Source organism: Vipera berus (assembly GCF_964194415.1).
Source record: "Vipera berus genome assembly, chromosome: 9".
Lineage (NCBI taxonomy): Eukaryota > Metazoa > Chordata > Lepidosauria > Squamata > Viperidae > Vipera > Vipera berus.
In genome coordinates, this window is record NC_138212.1 from 21779309 (window position 1) to 21785907 (window position 6599).

The following is a 6599-nucleotide window of genomic DNA, read 5'->3' on the forward strand; positions in this document are numbered from 1 at the left end:
GCCTCCTGAAAAAAGCACTTTTGGGACAACCATACCTGGATGACTGAGAATCTCCATAAACCTTTGATTCTATGTACAAGACAGAATAAGAAAATACATATGGTGTTCAATAATTGCTGCCTGCAATTAGTGCAGGTTCGAGTCCCACCAGGCTCAAGGTTGACTCAGCCTTCCATCCTTCTGAGGTAGGTAAAATGAGGACCCAGATTGTTGGGGGCAATAAGCTGACTTTGTAATAATGCCGCTGCCACCCCCAAGCCCTAATAAGCAGGCATATACATAGAATGAAGGCTATTGCTAAGCACATTGGTTTGTGCTTTAGATTGTAAGCCGCCCTGAGTCTTTGGAGAAGGGCGGGATATAAATGGGATTAAAATAATAATAATAATAATACCATTCAGAATAGGCTGTCCTTCCTTTACTCCCTGGGATAGGATTGCACTGTAAATATCTTCAGGAAATCCAGTCTTGCATAATGTGCCTTCCTCACAAGCTGCCTTCATAGGTGCCTGAAACACCAGACGAAAAGTACACAATGCTTGCAAATCCGTTTAATGGCGTGAGCCCTAATTTTGCTACTATATGTACAAGCAGCTTCTTTGTTTCCAAAAGGCTGCAATTAAGAGTTCCCGGGCCAAAGAAATCTTCTGATACCTGGAAGGTAGAAATCCCATTTGTCTAGAAAGATCTAAATAATATACAACCTTAATTTATTAATTCACTTTGAACCAAAACAGTCATGTGCTCTGAAATAAAACTATGGGAGAGAACAATCTTATTCAAATAGAACTAAATCTTACGGAAAATGAAATTTGTCCCATACACCTTATGACCCATTTGTGTTGATTTAACAGCAATTACAAAAGATTTTTAATCCTTTTATTTGCAACTTTCCCCCCTCCCCAGGAACAAAAGAGCCAGTCCTCAAGATTCCTTAGCCTGAGACCCAAAAGAAAAGAGAGATTTTCATTCAATCACTAATTTAGGATTGGTTTAGGACTAGCTGCCAATCCTAAAACGGTTTCGGGCCCTACCGCGCCAGGACTTTTTAAGTTTGCTTCCTTAAAGCATCCCCCCCATTTCATTCATTACGTCCGATGCATCTCAAACCACTTTTGCTTCAGGTTTGGTTTAAATTTCCAGAAAAATCAAATTTTCTGGCGCTGGACAGGCCGTTCAGGCTTCAATTTGTCCTCACTAAACCCCAAACAGAAAGTGCTGACACGTTAAAAGGGGTGACACCGGGAGGGGAGAGAGAGAGAGATTATTAGTGAACCAGTTTACGGGCAAAACGCCTTCGCTGACCAAGAGAAGAAGCGAAGCGAGCCAGAGCTGGGGGAAGCCTGCCGGGGCTGCCATCATCCGAAGGCGCTTGCAACGAGCCCCCTGCGGAGAGAGAGAGGGGGGGAAAAATCCCGGTTGCACGCGACGGCGTCGTCGTCAGGATTCGCTTTTGCGTCGCCTGTTCCTCTATTCTGGTGTCGAGGAGCGCGGAATCGGAGCGGGCAGCCAACGAGGCGCTGATGGCTCTAGCGAGCCTTTGGTCTCGTCCGCGGCCCTTCCCGACACCCACACCCCCGCCTCAGCTGCCCCTCTTTGGCCAGCCTTCCTGCTCCTTTGCCCTCCTGAGTTTAAAACTCTTTTTTTGGAGTTTTCCTTGAAGGGTGGGAAACGCTGCCTTGACGGTATTCACCTAAATTGTGACCCTAGGATTTTTCAGACGGGCAGGTTTTGCTCCCTTGCATTCCTAACCTGCCAGGTAAACTAGTTGGGGTTCCCTCTTTTTAACCACAGCGAAACACACACACAAACACACCCAGTTTAAAGCAGGGGTAAAAAGACACCGAACTTCCCACTGGCTGGCTTCCTTTCCTTGTCGCCCAGTTCTTCACTTACAGGTGAAACTCGAAAAATTAGAATATCGTGCAAAAGTTCATTTATTTCAGTAATGCAGCATAAAAGGGGAAACTAATATATGAGATAGACTCATTACATGCAAAGCAAGGTAGTTCAAGCCGTGATTTGTCATAATTGTGATGATTATGGTGTACAGCTCATGAAAACCCCAAATCCACAATCTCAGAAAATTAGAATATTGTGAAAAGGTACAATATTCTAGGCTCAAAGTGTCCCACTCTAATCAGCTAATTAAGCCATAACACCTGCAAAGGCTTCCTGAGCCTTTAAATGGTCTCTCAGTCTGGTTCAGTAGGAATCACAATCATGGGGAAGACTGCTGACCTGACAGTTGTGCAGATAACCATCATTGACACCCTCCATAAGGAGGGAAAGCCTCAAAAGGTAATTGCAAACGAAGTTGGCTGTTCCCAAAGTGCTGTATCAAAGCACATTAATAGAAAGTTATGTGGAAGGGGAAAGTGTGGAAGAAAAAGGTTCACAAGCAGCAGGGATGACCACAGCCTGGAGAGGATTGTCAGGAAAAGGCCATTCAAAAGTGTTGGGGACTTTCACAAGGAATGGACTGAGGCTGGAGTCAGTGCATCAAGAGCCGCCACACACAGACGGATCCTGGACATGGGCTTCAAATGTCGTATTCCTCTTGTCAAGCCGCTCCTGAACAACAAACATCAGAAGCTTCTTACCTGGGCTAAAGAAAAACAGACCTGGTCTGTTGCTCAGTGGTCCAAAGTCCTCTTTTCTGATGAGAGCAACTTTTGCATCTCATTTGGAAACCAAGGACCCAGAGTCTGGAGGAAGAATGGAGAGGCACACACTACAAGATGCTTGAAGTCCAGTGTGAAGTTTCCACAGTCTGTGTTGATTTGGGGAGCCATGTCATCTGCTGGTGTTGGTCCACTGTGCTTCATTAAGTCCAGGGTCAACGCAGCCGTCTACCAGGAGATTTTGGAGCACTTCATGCTTCCTTCTGCAGACGAGCTTTATGGGGATGCTGACTTCATTTTCCAGCAGGACTTGGCACCTGCCCACACTGCCAAAAGCACCAAAACCTGGTTCAATGACCGTGGGATTACTGTGCTTGATTGGCCAGCAAATTCGCCTGACCTGAACCCCAGAGAGAATCTATGGGGCATTGCCAAGAGAAAGATGAGAGACATGAGACCGAACAATGCAGAAGAGCTGAAGGCCGCTATTGAAGCATCCTGGTCTTTCACAACACCTCAGCAGTGCCACAGGTTGATAGCTTCCATGCCACGCCGCATTGAGGCAGTAATTCTTTAAAAGGGGTCCAAACCAAGTACTGAGTACATATGCATGCTTATACTTTTCAGAGGTCCGATATTGTTCTATGTACATTCCTTGTTTTATTGATTGCATGTAATATTCTAATTTACTGAGATTGTGGATTTGGGATTTTCATGAGCTGTACGCCATAATCATCACAATTATGACAAATCACGGCTTGAACTATCTTGCTTTGCATGTAATGAGTCTATCTCATATATTAGTTTCCCCCTTTAAGTTGCATTACTGAAATAAATGAACTTTTGCACAATATTCTAATTTTTTGAGTTTCACCTGTAAGGGTAGCCTTCCTTTCACTGGGCAGTTACTGAGGGGCCGGGGGGGGGGGCTCCCAGGCCTGCAGGCCAGCCTCCCGACTCACCCAACCGGGGTCCCCCCTCTCTAGTCCTCGGCCCCAGCCAAAGTTGGGGCGAGCGGCCACCGGGGGGGGGAGAGCCCGAGACAGGCGACCCGCGAGCCCCCGTGGCTCGAAGGAGGCGTCGGCTGGACGAAAAGAGTCAGGAGGGGCCGAGCCTCCCCGATCCCTCCTGGAGGCGGACGAAAGGGACAAGAAGCGCAGTGCTGCCCAGCCGCTTGGCGGGCGACCCAGAGCAGTCCCTTAGGCCAGCGTTTCCCAACCTTAGGAACTTGAAGATGCGTGGACTTCAACTCCCAGAATTCCCCAGCCAGCTATGCTATGCTGGCTGGGGAATTCTGGGAGTTGAAGTCCACGCATCTTCAAGTTCCTAAGGTTGGGAAACGCTGCCTTAGGCAAGAAGCCGGCAACCCTCCAGGTCGCCGGCCCCGGGTAGCCTGGAGGGCCGCCTGCGTCCGTCGGGCGTTCCGGCTCCGCCGCCGGAAAAGTCCCGATGGTTCCGTTGCCGAATGACTGCTCCGGTGCCTGTCGAGGAGGAAGGAGTTTCGCCGGCGCGCCCAGCGGCGGCCATCTCACTCCACAACCCGACGAAGTAAGAGGCAGGCTGCCGTAGCCCCTTTGGGCGACTTCCCTCAGGCGCCCGATCCGTAGGCCCCAGGCTCGACTTGGAGGTCATCCAGGCGGTGGGTTTGCCGCAGCAAGCGAACCGCTGCTGGGCATCGCCTCCCCGGGAGGCAACGGGCTGACGAGCCCGCCCGCCCACCCAGCCCCGTGCCCGGAGAGCCGCGCCGGAAAGACGGGCTCCAACCAACTGGCCTATCTGCCGCGGGACCCTCTCTATGCAGTATTTATTTTGTTTAAAGGCAGTTGTTTTTCACTTCTACCTTGAATCATACTCCACAAATCGTTCACTAATTAGCTTATATTTTACTATATCAAAGGGCCTAATAAGTGAATCTAATCTAGATCTTCTGCTCAACATTATGCTTTCATAGGAACTGAATTCTTGACTGCTTTTGCAACAAACTAATGTGAGTTAATTTCCCTGGAAGGATATACGAATCATGTAGATTTAAACAATCTCTTAAAATCCCAAACGCAACAGATTTTGTAATCCTATCAGTCATCCAACTTTACAAATACTTCACAAGTTGGCAGATAATGTAGGTGCAGCAGTTAAACCAATTCTCAACTCTTGTTCTGGCTGCAATGAGAAAGTAATTGGGGAGCATTGGGGAATACCTTTTTTGAAATCATACTATAATTCAGTAGACACCTATCATATTCAAAGCAATATGTTAAAAAAATATTCACAAGACATTAACAAAATTTGGCAATAAATGAGCACTTTCAGTGTTGTAGTTTTTTTAATTTAGGAGACATCTTTCAATAGTATAATTGTTTCATTAATAGAATGATTTATGTTCATATATAGTCTCAATCATAGCCTGCTCTGCAGAAATAGAGATAGGTTTTATTAGACAGTTTACATAAACAAGCAGGTCTCTCTTTAGCACCATGCCAAAAATTTTACCTCTGCCCTTATTTGGTCCAGACTGATGTGCACTGAAGACTGAGTGATCTAAGATTGCAAATTAAAACTCCTGCCCCTACTAACTGAAGCCATTCTCCTTAATACAAATAAAAATATCAAAGAAATTCAGCTTGTTTCATCCTCAAGCATTTAGATAAGGGAAAAAGCAATAGAGATGTGCAGGATAAAAATAGTGGGGGGGGGGAATCCAGAAGGTCACCCACAAATGAGAATGTGTGTGCCACAATATGGTACCCTGCTAATTCACTGGCATTATTTATTCCTTAATGATAAATGACATCCATGCACAAGTTTAACTCTTTAAAAATATTATTTAAAGAAACTTGAGAATCAAAAATGAAAGCAGGATGGTGGAAAACGCCAAAAAGGCTCTTTTCTTCCCAACAGAGCAAGGGAAAAGATTTCAAAAAATCCTGCTGGTGTTTCCACTGGTTAACTATGGTTACATCTTACAAACTTGTTAATTTGGATGCATGCAGTGGGGAAAAAAGAATAGTCACAAAATGCAAACTTAATCCTATTAAACCCTTTGCAACTTTTCTCCAAGATAAAGCCCTTTAAAGTACTGTAGTTTCAGACAGGTGTTTACATTGATTCCAAATAACTTCATACCTCTTTGCAGATTTAAGCTCCACTACAGGGAGTAGCTTTACCTGAGCCAAGGGGCTAATGGCAGCTTAACACTTTCAAAATGAGGACAGTAGAAAGAAAACAAACAGCCCTTTGGAGAATACAATGTGTTGGTGAGAGTTAAAGGCATTTTGCAGAGATCCGCCTGGGAGTCTTTGGGAATACTTAATTTAACAAAGCCCGCCCAAAAGAAAGAATCTTGATGGCTTCAACAATGGCAACAGCAGCAGCAGCAGCTGGCAGCTTCAAGGCCAGGAATCCCTCATTTACCCAGCCCTCAAGAAGCAGCAGCCATTCTTTTGAATTATCGCCGTTAACACATTTGTGATAATTTCTGCCCAAGGGTCAATATTATTTTCCTGATTTATGCTCTTCGAAGCACCAAAAGAAATAAAGAGTCAAAGTTTATCCCACCCACCCGTTTGTTACATCATCAATGAAAACGTGTGTTGCAACTTCTGACAGTCTTCAAATCATTTGCTTTGTCGATCTCCATCTTCCACAGCGTTCCTGAATAAGAAGGGACAGAGGGAGTTTAAGCAAAGAAGTGCAGAATGTTGGAGAGGAAAATCATGGGTTTGCCTGGCCATTTCCCTGCCCCAGGGAAACAAAGCAGCAGCAGTCAGAAACCAGGTCGCTGCTGCTGCTGCTACTGAATGCTACACCTCGTCCAAATGCCAACTAGTGCCGCTTTTCCAGAACGGAAGGGAAACAGCACATTTTGGGGTTGACTACAATATGTAACTCAGCCTCACTGATACGGCACGAGTAAGGCAAGATACAACTCTCAGTTCAGGTCATTAAATGATGCCTAAGGTGCAAAGTCATTTCATT